Source organism: Coregonus clupeaformis, chromosome 26 (assembly GCF_020615455.1).
Source record: "Coregonus clupeaformis isolate EN_2021a chromosome 26, ASM2061545v1, whole genome shotgun sequence".
In the NCBI taxonomy this organism is placed as follows: Eukaryota; Metazoa; Chordata; class Actinopteri; order Salmoniformes; family Salmonidae; genus Coregonus; species Coregonus clupeaformis.
Genome location: NC_059217.1, coordinates 28,707,352 through 28,720,587, shown reverse-complemented (window position 1 = coordinate 28,720,587; position 13,236 = coordinate 28,707,352).

Sequence of the window (13,236 nt, the reverse complement as noted above, 5' to 3'; positions counted from 1 at the left end):
AGTGCCTTGCGGTCGGAGGCCAAGCAGTTGCCATACCAGGTGGTGATGCAACCAGTCAGGATGCTCTCGATGGTGCAGCTGTAGAACTTTTTGAGGGTCTGAAAACCCATGCCAAATCTTTTCAGTCTCCTGAGGGGGAATAGGCTTTGTTGTGCCCTCTTCACGACTGTCTTGGTGTGTTTAGACCATGATAGTTTGTTGGTGATGTGGACACCAAGGAACCTGAAGCTCTCAACCTGTTCCACTACGTCGATGAGAATGGGGGCGTGCTCAGCAGTGGCGGCTCCTGAAAAAATTCTCAGGAGGGGCAATTTTTCTGATGATTTAGGTGACCTACACACATTTAAAAAAAGATATGTCCAGCAACAACATGAAGACAGGGGCAGCATATAAGTCAATACCAGAAGCATTTATTGACTGATCTGGGGAGATGGATTCCAGTTTCTGTGACAGATTATAAATAATCTCTGATGCCTTTGTTATATTAGCTTTTGGTTGAATGTACTGTCGTAGTAAATATATAATGTTACATTACATTTTTTTACATTTTAGTCATTTAGCAGACGCTCTTATCCAGAGCGACTTACAGGAGCAATTAGGGTTAAGTGCCTTGCTCAAGGGCACATTAACGTCATTTAGCAGACGCTCTTAGCCAGAGCGACTCACAAATTGGTGCGTTCACCCTATAGCCAGTGGGATAACCACTTTACAATTTGGGGGGGGGTTAGAAGGAATACTTTATCCTATCCCAGGTATTCCTTAAAGAGGTGGGGGTTTCAAATGTCTCCGGAAGGTGGTGAGTGACTCCGCTGTCCTGGCGTCGTGAGGGAGCTTGTTCCACCATTGGGGTGCCAGAGCAGCGAACAGTTTTGACTGGGCTGAGCGGGAGCTATGCTTCCGCAGAGGAAGGGAGCCAGCAGGCCAGAGGTGGATGAACGCAATGCCCTCGTTTGGGTGTAGGGACTGATCAGAGCCTGAAGGTACAGAGGTGCCGTTTCCCCTCACTGCTCCATAGGCAAGCACCATGGTCTTGTAGCGGATGCGAGCTTCAACTGGAAGCCAGTGGAGTGTGCGGAGGAGGGGGGTGACGTGAGAGAACTTGGGAAGGTTGAACACCAGACGGGCTGCGGCATTCTGGATGAGTTGTAGGGGTTTAATGGCACAGGCAGGGAGGCCAGCCAACAGCGAGTTGCAGTAGTCCAGACGGGAGATGACAAGTGCCTGGACCAGGACCTGCGCCGCTTCCTGTGTAAGGCAGGGTCGCACTCTCCGAATGTTGTAGAGCATGAACCTGCAGGAGCGGGTCACCGCCTTGATGTTGGCGGAGAACGACAGGGTGTTGTCCAGGGTCACGCCTAGGCTCTTCGCACTCTGGGAGGAGGACACAGCGGAGTTGTCAACCGTGATGGCGAGATCATGGAACGGGCAGTCCTTCCCCGGGAGGAAGAGCAGCTCCGTCTTGCCAGGGTTCAGCTTGAGGTGGTGATCCGTCATCCATACTGATATGTCTGCCAGACATGCAGAGATGCGATTCGCCACCTGGTTATCAGAAGGGGGAAAGGAGAAGATTAGTTGTGTATCGTCAGCGTAGCAATGATAGGAAAGGCCATGTGAGGATATGACAGAGCCAAGTGACTTGGTGTATAGGGAGAAAAGGAGAGGGCCTAGAACCGAGCCCTGGGGGACACCAGTGGTGAGAGCACGTGGTGCGGAGACAGCTTCCCGCCACGCCACTTGGTAGGAGCGACCGGTCAGGTAGGGACGCAATCCAGGAGTGAGCCGCGCCGGAGATGCCCAGCTCGGAGAGGGTGGAGAGGAGGATCTGATGGTTCACAGTATCAAAGGCAGCAGACAGGTCTAGAAGGACAAGAGCAGAGGAGAGAGAGTTAGCTTTAGCAGTGCGGAGAGTCTCCGTGACACAGAGAAGAGCAGTCTCAGTTGAATGACCAGTCCTGAAACCTGATTGGTTTGGATCAAGAAGGTCATTCTGAGAGAGATAGCAAGAGAGTTGGCTAAAGACGGCACGCTCAATAGTTTTGGAAAGAAAAGAAAGAAGGGATACTGGTCTGTAGTTGTTGACATCAGTGGGGTCGAGTGTTGGTTTTTTGAGAAGGGGAGCAACTCTCGCTCTCTTGAAGACGGAAGGGACATGGCCAGCGGTCAAGGATGAGTTGATCAGCGAGGTGAGGTAGGGGAGAAGGTCACCGGAGATGGTCTGGAGAAGGGAGGAGGGGATGGGGTCAAGCGGGCAGGTTGTTGGGCGGCCTGCAGTCACAAGTCGCAGGATTTTATCTGGAGAGAGAGGGGAGAAAGAAGTCAAAGCATAGGGTAGGGCAGTGTGAGCAGGACCAGCAGTGTCATTAGACTTAACAAACGAGGATCGGATGTCGTCAACCTTCTTTTCAAAGTGGTTGACGAAGTCATCCACAGAGAGAGAGGAGGGGGGGTAGAGAGGAGGGAGTGAAAAGATGCCAGGTCGGCAGGGAGTTTAGTTTTCTTCCATTTCCGCTCCGCTGCCCGGAGCTCTGTTCTGTGAGCTCGCAATGAGTCATCAAGCCACGGAGCTGGAGGGGAGGACCGAGCCGGCCGGGAGGATAGGGGACACAGAGAGTCAAAGGATGCAGAAAGGGAGGAGAGGAGGGTTGAGGAGGCAGAATCAGGAGATTGGAGGGAGAAGGATTGAGCAGAGGGAAGAGATGATAGGATGGAAGAGGAGAGAGTAGTGGGAGAGAGAGAGCGAAGGTTGCGGCGGCGCATTACCATCTGTGTAGGGGCAGAGTGAGTAGTGTGGGAGGAGAGTGAGAGAGAAAAGGGAAACAAAGTAGTGGTCGGAGACATGGAGGGGAGTTGCAGTGAGATTAGTAGAGGAGCAGCATCTAGTGAAGATGAGGTCAAGCGTATTGCCTGCCTTGTGAGTAGGGGGGACGGTGAGAGGGTGAGGTCAAAAGAGGAGAGAAGTGGAAAGAAGGAGGCAGAGAGAAATGAGTCAAATGTGGACATAGGGAGGTTGAAATCCCCCAAAACTGTGAGGGGTGAGCCATCCTCAGGGAAGGAACTTATCAAGGCGTCAAGCTCATTGATGAACTCTCCAAGGGAACCTGGAGGGCGATAGATGACAAGGATATTAAGCTTAAATGGGTTAGTGACTGTGACAGCATGGAATTCAAATGAGGAGATAGACAGATGGGTTAGGGGAAAAATTGAGAATGTCCACTTGGGAGAGATGAGGATTCCTGTACCACCACCCCTCTGACCAGATGCTCTCGGGGTATGCGAGAACACATGGTCAGACGAGGAGAGAGCAGTAGGAGTAGCAGTGTTTTCAGTGGTGATCCATGTTTCCGTCAGCGCCAGGAAGTCGAGGGACTGGAGGTTGGCATAGGCTGGGATGAAGTCAGCTTTGTTGGCAGCAGAACGGCAGTTCCAGAGGCTGCCTGCGACCTGGAACGCCACGTGGGTGGTGCGTGCAGGGACCACCAGGTTAGAGAGGCAGCAGCCACGCGGTGTGGTGCGTTTGTGTAGCCTGTGCAGAGAGGAGAGAACAGGGATAGGCAGAGGCATAGTTGACAGGCTGTAGCAAATGGCTACAAAAATGCAGAGGAGATCGGAATGAAATGGGCTAAGCATCTGGGAGCGGAGAGAGCAGGGCCTCCCCTCACCAAAAACTTCTACCTCAGAAACTAAAATTGTTTCACTGAACCACCCGAACAAAAACTCTCCCAACTTCCGCCTTTAGAAATCAGAATTGTTGTGAACCACAGCGGTTCAATGTTTAAGGAATAGACTCAACCCACTTTATTCAGCTAGCCAACTATGACACCATAGCCAACTAGCAAGCTAGCATCCAATAACAATAACACACCGTTTAGCACCAACACTTGGTCACAACAAACCACCAATAATGTGATAACACACTAAACAGATCATTCGTGTCTGTGTCAAGTTCCTTTCATGACGCAGCAATGATTAGACGTTGGCTAGCTAGGACAAGTATATTGTAGTTAGCTACTACAGTACAGCTAGCTGGTCATGTTGGGGAGCTAGCAATGGCCACTGTGTTGACTTTGTTTGAAGAACGACTAGCTAGCTAGCTTCGTGCTACAGCCGGCACGGCCGAGGACACTGCCAAGACACAGTAACTACCCACAACAACCCACGAAGCCTAGCTATGACGCCGTAGCTAACTTGCAAGCTAGCATCCATTAACACACAATTTAGCATCAATACTTGGTTACAACAAACTGCCAAGAGTGTGTTAGCACACTAAACAGATAATTCAAGTCCGTGTCTAGTTCCTTTCATAACGCATAACGCAGCAAAAAATTAAACGTTGGCTAGGACTACATTAACATTGGAAACAGCTCTCCAGCGTTGCTAATCGTTACCAGTAGCTACCCGCTAGCTAGCTAGCCTCGTGCTTCGATACTAACCTACAATTACCTACGGAAACCTACAATAACAACAATACTAACCTATAATAAATACAATACCTAACTACAGCTAACTACCTACCTACGATCTAATCAGGGACGGCTTGTTCAATAGGGCGATATGGGCGACGCACTGCCAAACGGGAAAAGGAAGGGATTTTTTTTCTAATCAATTATAAAAAATAAAAAAATATATATAATTTTTTTTAATAAATTTATAAAAAATTATATCACGGCAACAGCAGTTATCAGTGTTCACGTCTGATCTGCCAGCCACTAAATGTCAAATCAGGCTAAAGTCGTGCTTCAAATGGCCCCGCCCGTTTTTTGGGCGATTTCAGTCAGGTTGAAAATCGCCCAGAAGTCTCTCATAGCCTGTCATGTAAAATCTATTTTTTTCACATTTCAAAGCTTTCAATACATTCTCTATGGGTGTCTGTGTGCATGCACTTACGCGCTTTCGTCATACGTGACGTAACGTTGAACGTAACTAAGACAATGGCGGCTATCAGCGTCTATGTTGCGACCTGCAGTGTGGCGTTATTTTATGTTTTTAATTTGTAGACTTAGTTTACAAACATTCTGCAAACATTCTGCTTTGGACTGATCTTCGGTTTTGGACTGATCTTGTTGATCGTGTACATACCCGCTACGAACGGACTAAATAATGAAAACGCTGCTGGCAGAGAGGTGGAGCCGGCCACCTTCACCCTGGTCAGAGCGGACCGCGATCCTGGTAAGAGAGCGACTGTACCCGACATTGAACTGCTTTCTGTGTCATTGAACCTTACTATTGTTGATAAAACAAGTTTACTGGAGAACGGAGAAAAAGTAGAGACTTTTGGACAAGGTGGATAATTGTATAATATAAGGCAGTTTATTCAGAGGTAAAGATATCTGCAATCGCGTTCACGGACCCGTTCGTCAAACTCTTAGGGAGCTATAAATCAAGCCCCATTACTTACCATATCAGATAAGAGAAATTGCTGCAGCTACATATATTTTACATCCTGGCCCTACATAGTTCACTATTTGCATCACTTACCAAAATATTACATGTGGTCATATATGCTTGGAAAGTGGAGATGCCATAGAACGTCAAAAAAGTAAACATTGCTGGAGACACATTGCGTTTGCTAGCGAAGAGATTTGTTGTGGCAAATGAACTTGGGCTGGGAATTGCCAGGAACCTCACGATAAGATATATGCATCAGCATTGCGAGTCTCATGATTCTATACGTATTGCGATTCGATACTGTGATTTTATTGCGCACCATATGTCTGTTGCAGAGGGATCAGAAAGCCATGAGAACGAGTTTTGATCAGTCATGGAAATAAAAGTGCTGAAAACAAATTGGCTCCCAATGTGAAAAGATTGAGAACAAGCTATGAAGGAACAATAATGGTGTTTTGGTGCAGGTACAGCCAACTAGCGCTAAAATATTGCGATATTGTCAATACAGTATATCGTAAAGTATCACTATGTAACTCGATTTCTTTCACCCCAATCCCTCAAATTAACGGTAAATAACTGAATTGTTTGCCCCACATTTAGCTAAGATGATTTGCTAGCCAGCTAAAATGTTTTATTTAGTTAGCAGTCGCATCTACAATAGTTTACTGTCAATAACATGTCTCCAAAAATGACGTGGTGTCTCCAATTGTGTTGACATTTTACAATTGCAATGCGCATCCATGAGTATCCACTTTCTGTAGCTCAGCTGGTAGAGCATGGTGCTTGTAACGCCAAGGTAGTGGGTTCGATCCCCGGGACCACCCATACACAAAAATGTATGCACGCATGACTGTAAGTCGCTTTGGATAAAAGCGTCTGCTAAATGGCATATTATTATTATTATTATTATTATTATCTGAAGAGAGCCCCGAAACATTGTGTGCAGACATTTTATGCAATAAATGAAGTAGGTTCAATCTAGTAGTTCTGATCTTCTGATTGGTCCTGATGAGTTGGGCGAGGTCCCCTCCAGGCTACTGTCACTGTTGCATTGGCTCTGAGTCGGGTTCTCTGTCTTCAAATGTTCAGCCTAAGAGAGGGGATTTTTGGGTGTGTGTGTGTGTGTGTGTGTGTGTTTAACAGTGATGATGTGTGTGTGTGTGTGTGTTTAACAGTGATGATGTGTGTGTGTGTGTGTGTGTGTTTGTGTGTGTGTGTGTCCTCAGAGCAAGAACTCGTGAGTTGGAAGAACTGAGAGGCCTATGGCGTGGGTGTTGTCCTTGGCCACCTGCTGACAAGGCTGACAAGATAGGACCCTTTTGTCCATTGTTATTGGATAGGAACATAACTTATAACCAGCTCCTGACCTAAATAGATCTTAGCACAACATTTTACTCAACATATCATATTCCATATTCACTATAACAAATATATTTACTACGACATTAGCAAGAACCGCCACATCCTCAGCCGGCTAATCCAGTGTGTGAAGTTTTGCGGAGTGTTTGAGTTAGCTTTGCGAGGCAAAGATGAAACTGAGGGCTCCACCAACCCTGGTAAGCCAACACTTTTGAGATCAGTCAATAAATGCTTCTGGTATTGACTTATATGCTGCCCCTGTCTTCATGTTGTTGCTGGACATATCTTTTTTTAAATGTGTGTAGGTCACCTAAATCATCAGAAAAATTGCCCCTCCTGAGAATTTTTTCAGGAGCCGCCACTGGATCTAATACATGGTTAAGCAAAAAATTAAACGTTGGCTAGGACTACATTAACATTGGAACCAGCTCTCCAGCATTGCTAATCGTTACCAGTAGCTACCCGCTAGCTAGCTAGCCTCGTGCTTCGATACTAACCTACAATTACCTACGGAAACCTACAATAACAACAATACTAACCTATAATAAATACAATACCTAACTACAGCTAACTACCTACCTACGATCTAATACATGGTTAAGCTTTACTCAACACCATATGAGAAGCTTACCTCCTGCTTACCTCCAGCTAGAGAAAAACACGACCTCTCCCGACACCAACGGCCATAGCTTGGTGTGACTAAAATCTTGTGCATGACCCATTTTGTGTTGGGCGTTTGTTTTCAATCAATGCTGTTCCTATCCTATAACAATGGACAAAAGAGTCCTATCTTGTCAGCCTTGTCAGCAGGTGGCCAAGGACAACACCCACGCCATAGGTCTCTCAGTTCTTCCAACTCACGAGTTCTTGCTCTAAGGACACACACACACACACACACACACACACATCATCACTGATAACACACACACACACACACATCATCACTGTTAAACACACACACACACACACACAAAAATCCCCTCTCTTTAGGCTGAACATTTGAAGACAGAGAACCCGACTCAGAGCCAATGCAACAGTGGAGGGGACCTCGCCCAACTCATCAGGACCAATCAGAAGATCAGAACTACTAGATTCAACCTACATCATTTATTGTATAAAATGTCTGCACACAATGTTTTCGGGGCTCTCTTCTCCCTAAGAGTTTGACGAACGAGTCCGTGCACGCGATTCCAGATATCTTTACCTCTGAATAAACTGCCTTTATTATACCATATCCACCCTGTCCAAAGTCTCTACTTGGTCTCAGTTCTCCAGTAAACTTGTGATTATCAACAGTACACAACGGTAACAAACAATTGGGGGAACTCACGGGGCAGATAGTAAGGTCGCAATGACACAGAAAGCAGTTCAATGTCGGGGTACAGAGTCGCTCTCTTACCAGGATCGCGGTCCGCTCTGACCAGGGTGAAGCCGGCCGGCTCCACTTCTCTGTCCGGGACTCTGTCATCCAGCCAAGTCTCCCAGCTGTATTGGGATTCCGCTGCCAGCAGCGTTTCATTATTTAGTCCGTTCAGTAGCGGGTATGTACACGATCAACAAGATCAGTCCAAAACCAACCACTGGAAATCCATGGTTGGCAGAATGTTTGTAAACTAAGTCTACAAATTAAAAACATAAAATAACGCCACACTGCAGGTCGCAACAGAGACGCTGCTAGCCGCTATTGTCTTAGTTACGTTCATGGTTACGTCACGTATGACGAAAGCGCGTAAGTGCAAGCCCACAGACACCCATAGAGAATGTATTGAAAGCTTTGAAATTTGAAAAAAATAGATTTTACATGACAGGCTATGAGAGACTTCTGGGCGATTTTCAACTTGACTGAAATCGCCCCAAAAACGGGCGGGGCCATTTGAAGCACGACTTTAGCCTGATTTGACATTTAGTGGCTGGCAGATCAGACGTGAACACTGATAACTACTGTTGCCGTGATATAATTGATTAGAAAAAAAATCCCTTCCTTTTCCCGTTTGGCAGTGCGTCGCCCATATCGCCCTATTGAACAGGCCGTCCCTGGTGCTCAGTCCTCTTTTTTTTTCCTGTAGTCCACAATCATCTCCTTTGTCTTGATCATGTTGAGGGAGAGGTTGTTATCCTGGCACCACACGGCCAGGTCTCTGACCTCCTCCCTATAGGCTGTCTCATCGTTGTCGGTGATCAGGCCTACCACTGTTGCGTCGTCGGCAAACTTAATGATGGTGTTGGAGTCGTGCCTGGCCATGCAGTCATGGGTGAACAGGGAGTACAGGAGGGGACTGAGCACGCACCCCTGAGGGGCCCCCGTGTTGAGGATCAGCGTGGCAGATGTGTTGTTACCTACCCTTACCACCTGGGGGCGACAGACCAATCTGGATTTGGCGGATGCCAGGAGAAAGCTACATGCCCTAATGCAGAGTGCCATCTGTAACGTTTGGTGGAGGAGGAATAATGGTCTGGGGCTGTTTTTCGTGGTTCGGTCTAGGCCCCTTATCCAGTGAAGGGAAATCTTAACGCTACAGCATACAATGACATTCTAGACGATTCTGTGCTTCCAACTTTGTAGCAACAGTTTGGGGAAGGCTGTTTCCTGTTTCAGCATGATAATGCCCCCGTGCACAAAGTGAGGTCCATACAGAAATGGTTTGTCGAGATCGGTGTGGAAGAACTTGACTGGCCTGCACAAAGCCCTGACCTCAATGCCATCGAACACCTTTGGGATGAATTGGAACGCTGACTGCGTGGAAAGCCTTCCCAGAAGAGTGGAGGCTGTTACAGCAGCAAAGGGGGGACCAACTGTATATTAATGACAGACGCTACGATACCATTTCTGTTACGTGCGTCTGAGAGATTGCACAATTTAAGACATCATTTGCAGTTGTATCTGAAGACCAGCAGATGGAGTCCTCAATCTCAACATCCCATGGCCTCATAGATTTACAGGTAACTGCCAAAATAAAAGAAACACTTGAGTTGTTTGAGGTTTTATGGTGTGGGGTGCATTTTCCTGGCATGGTTTATTTCCACTCAACCCCTTAGAGGGCAAGGTAAATGCCAGTAAATACACAGCCATTCTGAGTGATCACTTTCGACCTATGGTAAAACATTTCTATCCTGATGGGAGTGGTCTCTTCCAGGATGACAATGCCCCCATCCACAGGGCACGAGTGGTCACTAAATGGTTTGATGAGCATGAAAATGATGTAAACATATGCCATGGCCATCTCAGTCACCAGATCTCAACCCAACTGAACACTTATGGGAGATTCTGGAGCGGCTCCTGAGTTTTCACCATCAAAAAAACTATTCATTTTGGAAGAATGATGTCGCATCCCTCCAATATATTTCCAGACACTTGTAGAATCTATGCCACGGTGCATGGAAGCTGTTCTGGCAGCTCGTGGTGGACCAACGCCCTATTAAGAAGCTTTATGTTGGTGTTTCCTTTGTTTAGGCAGTTACCAGTATATGGCATCTTTCATTCATTCAGCTCTCACCATCAATAAGATGTTATTATTTATTTGAAATAGATGGACAATAACATTAGATTTTTTAATTCATTTTATTTTTCAATCTATTCAAAGTCAACTTGTTTGTTGTTTAAATTACTACATAAACATTCATCAAACATGTACTTCATTGTTACCAAGCCACAGTATACATAAACAAAGCATCCAAAGACTGTCTCCAGTCTCTTTGCATGACACTAGCCACAAAACCACTGCATCAACCATGACATTTTGGAAATTACTACAAAATAAAAACCTTATTCCTATATTTGCTGCCCTCATCGTTTCTACAGTTGTATTTATTATTATTATTATTATTATTATTATTATTATTATTATTATTATTATTATTATTATTATTATTATTATTATATGTGTGCTGTATGGCAGAGCACTATAAACTCACTTGAAAAATAAAAACAAAGAGAACAGTACCTCGCTATGCCCTGAGCTAGTATAAACTAAGGGACAATATTTTCCCTGATACATGTCAAAAGTCCCTTGTCAATTCAACACAAAACAATATAGCTCCTCAAGGGTAGTAGACATCTTTAATTTTCCAATCACATGACTTCTCCTCTGGGTTTTGGCTCTAGTGTTTGAACCATTATATAATCTTGTTTGTATTTTCACTAATCCAAGAGAGCGATCTCTCTAATATGGAGGAATGTAATTCCAAACAGTCATTATGTTCCATAGATTCAACAATGATCTGTCTGCCTATTAAAATGTTGATGCCTTCCCTAATTCTGTCATGACGCCATATCCTCTCTTTGTGTATCTCCGTACTATGTAGTGTCATATACCAGCACCTTCTGGCTGGGGACACAGAACTGTGTGCATCTGTACTTTACTGTATTGTGTCTAGTGTTGTATGTCATAGGTTAAGGCACAGGTTGTGTTTAATCCCTAATGTGTTCTGTTCACCTTGTGATTCTAGAATCTAGTGGATTAAAGCAGCATTGCATTCTGTAGTGGTTCTGACAATCCAGAGCAATAGATATTGTAGAACTGCCATTACAGGCAGCTTGAAATTCAGTCATCTAACATATGGCATGATTATAGTTAAGTAAGTTAGAACACAGCAGCGAGTAAGGAGGAGGGAAGCCAGTAAAAAACTTGATACAGCAGAAGCGTGTTAGTTAAGCAATAAGGCCAGAGGGGGTGTGGTATATGGCCAATATACCATGGCTAAGAGCTGTTCTTACACACGATGCAACGCGGAGTGCCTGGATACAGCCCTTAGCTGTGGTATATTGACCATATACCACAAACCCCTGAGGTGCCTTATTGCTATTATAAACTGGTTACCAACGTAATTAGAGCAGTAAAAATACATGTTTTGTCATCATACCCGTGGTATATGGTCTGATATATCAGCCAATCAGCATTCAGGGCTCGAACCACCCAGTTTATAATAAACAATATACTGCATCTTTACTGCATTTAGCTGTCATGAAATCACTGTTCATGGTGTCCAAGTGGACAAGTTATGAGTGCGTAATGTTCTATATATATGTATGAAAACAGAGAAGGGATATAGTAGGGCCACAAAAACAACAAACCGTTTGGCTTGAAGAACATGATGAGGCAGTTATTGAGCATTTATGTTCTGAATAGTGAAATTAATCTAATCTACCTAATCTAAACCTAATCATCCCCTTTATGACCTAATCTTCAACCTGAGACCATAGCATAGAAGAAAACCTAAAGTATTGATGTAGGATCTGTGCCATGATAGCTTATTACCAGTCTTAACACCAATGATTTACTTATGTCTGTTCAAGATCATGTTGTCGAGTGAAAATATAGTGTCAAAATCTCTCTCTCTCTCTCTCTCTCTCTCTCTCTCTCTCTCTCACACACACACTCTCTCTCTCTCTCTCTCTCACTCTCCCTCTCTCTCTCTCTCTCTCACACACACACTCTCTCTCTCACTCTCCCTCTCCCTCTCCCTCTCTCTCTCTCTCTCTCTCTCTCTCTCTCTCTCTCTCTCTCTCTCTCTCTCTCTCTCTCTCTCTCTCTCTCTCTCTCTCTCTCTCTCTCTCTATATATATATATATATATATATATATATATATATATATATATATAATATATATAGTGTGGGAATTAACAAAAGGAATGTCCCCATTGGGAATCACATCTATGGTTGTATCACCAGTTACTTAGCTACTCTATTTACATTGCACTCTTCAACCTAGTTATTCAACGAAACCATTTCATATACTTTAGCTTTAGTATAAAAATATGATTCAACTCAATTATAACATTGTCAAATTAGGTAGCGCTTAAGCAAAAACATACCTAGATTTCTGTACAATTTAAAACATTGAAAAGTATTTACCAGACAAAGAGGAATACAAAACATACCCAACAATAGTTAGTATCTTGCATACCTCTGGTAAAAGTTGGGGCAAGCAATCACATAATCACTGAATCTACAGTGGCTTGCGAAAGTATTCAACCCCCTTGGCATTTTTCCTATTTTGTTGCCTTACAACCTGGAATTAAAATTGATTTTTTGGGGGGTTTGTATCATTTGATTTACACAACATGCCTACCACTTTGAAGATGCAAAATATTTTTTTGTGTGAAACAAACAAGAAATATGACAAAAAAACGGAAAACTTGAGCGTGCATAACTATTCACCCCGCCCAAAGTCAATACTTTGTAGAGCCACCTTTTTAATTTTAATTTTAATTTTATATTTTAACCTTTATTTAATCAGGTAAGCCAGTTGAGAACAATTTCTCATTTACAACTGCGACCTGGCCAAGATAAAGCAAAGCAAAGCAGTGCGATAAAAACAACAACACAGAGTTACATATGGGGTAAACAAAACATAAAGTCTCTTGGGGTATGTCTCTATAAACTTGGCACATCTAGCCGCTGGGATTTTTGCCCATTCTTCAAGGCAAAACTGCTCCAGCTCCTTCATGTTGGATGATTTCCGCTGATGTACAGCAATCATTAAGTCATACC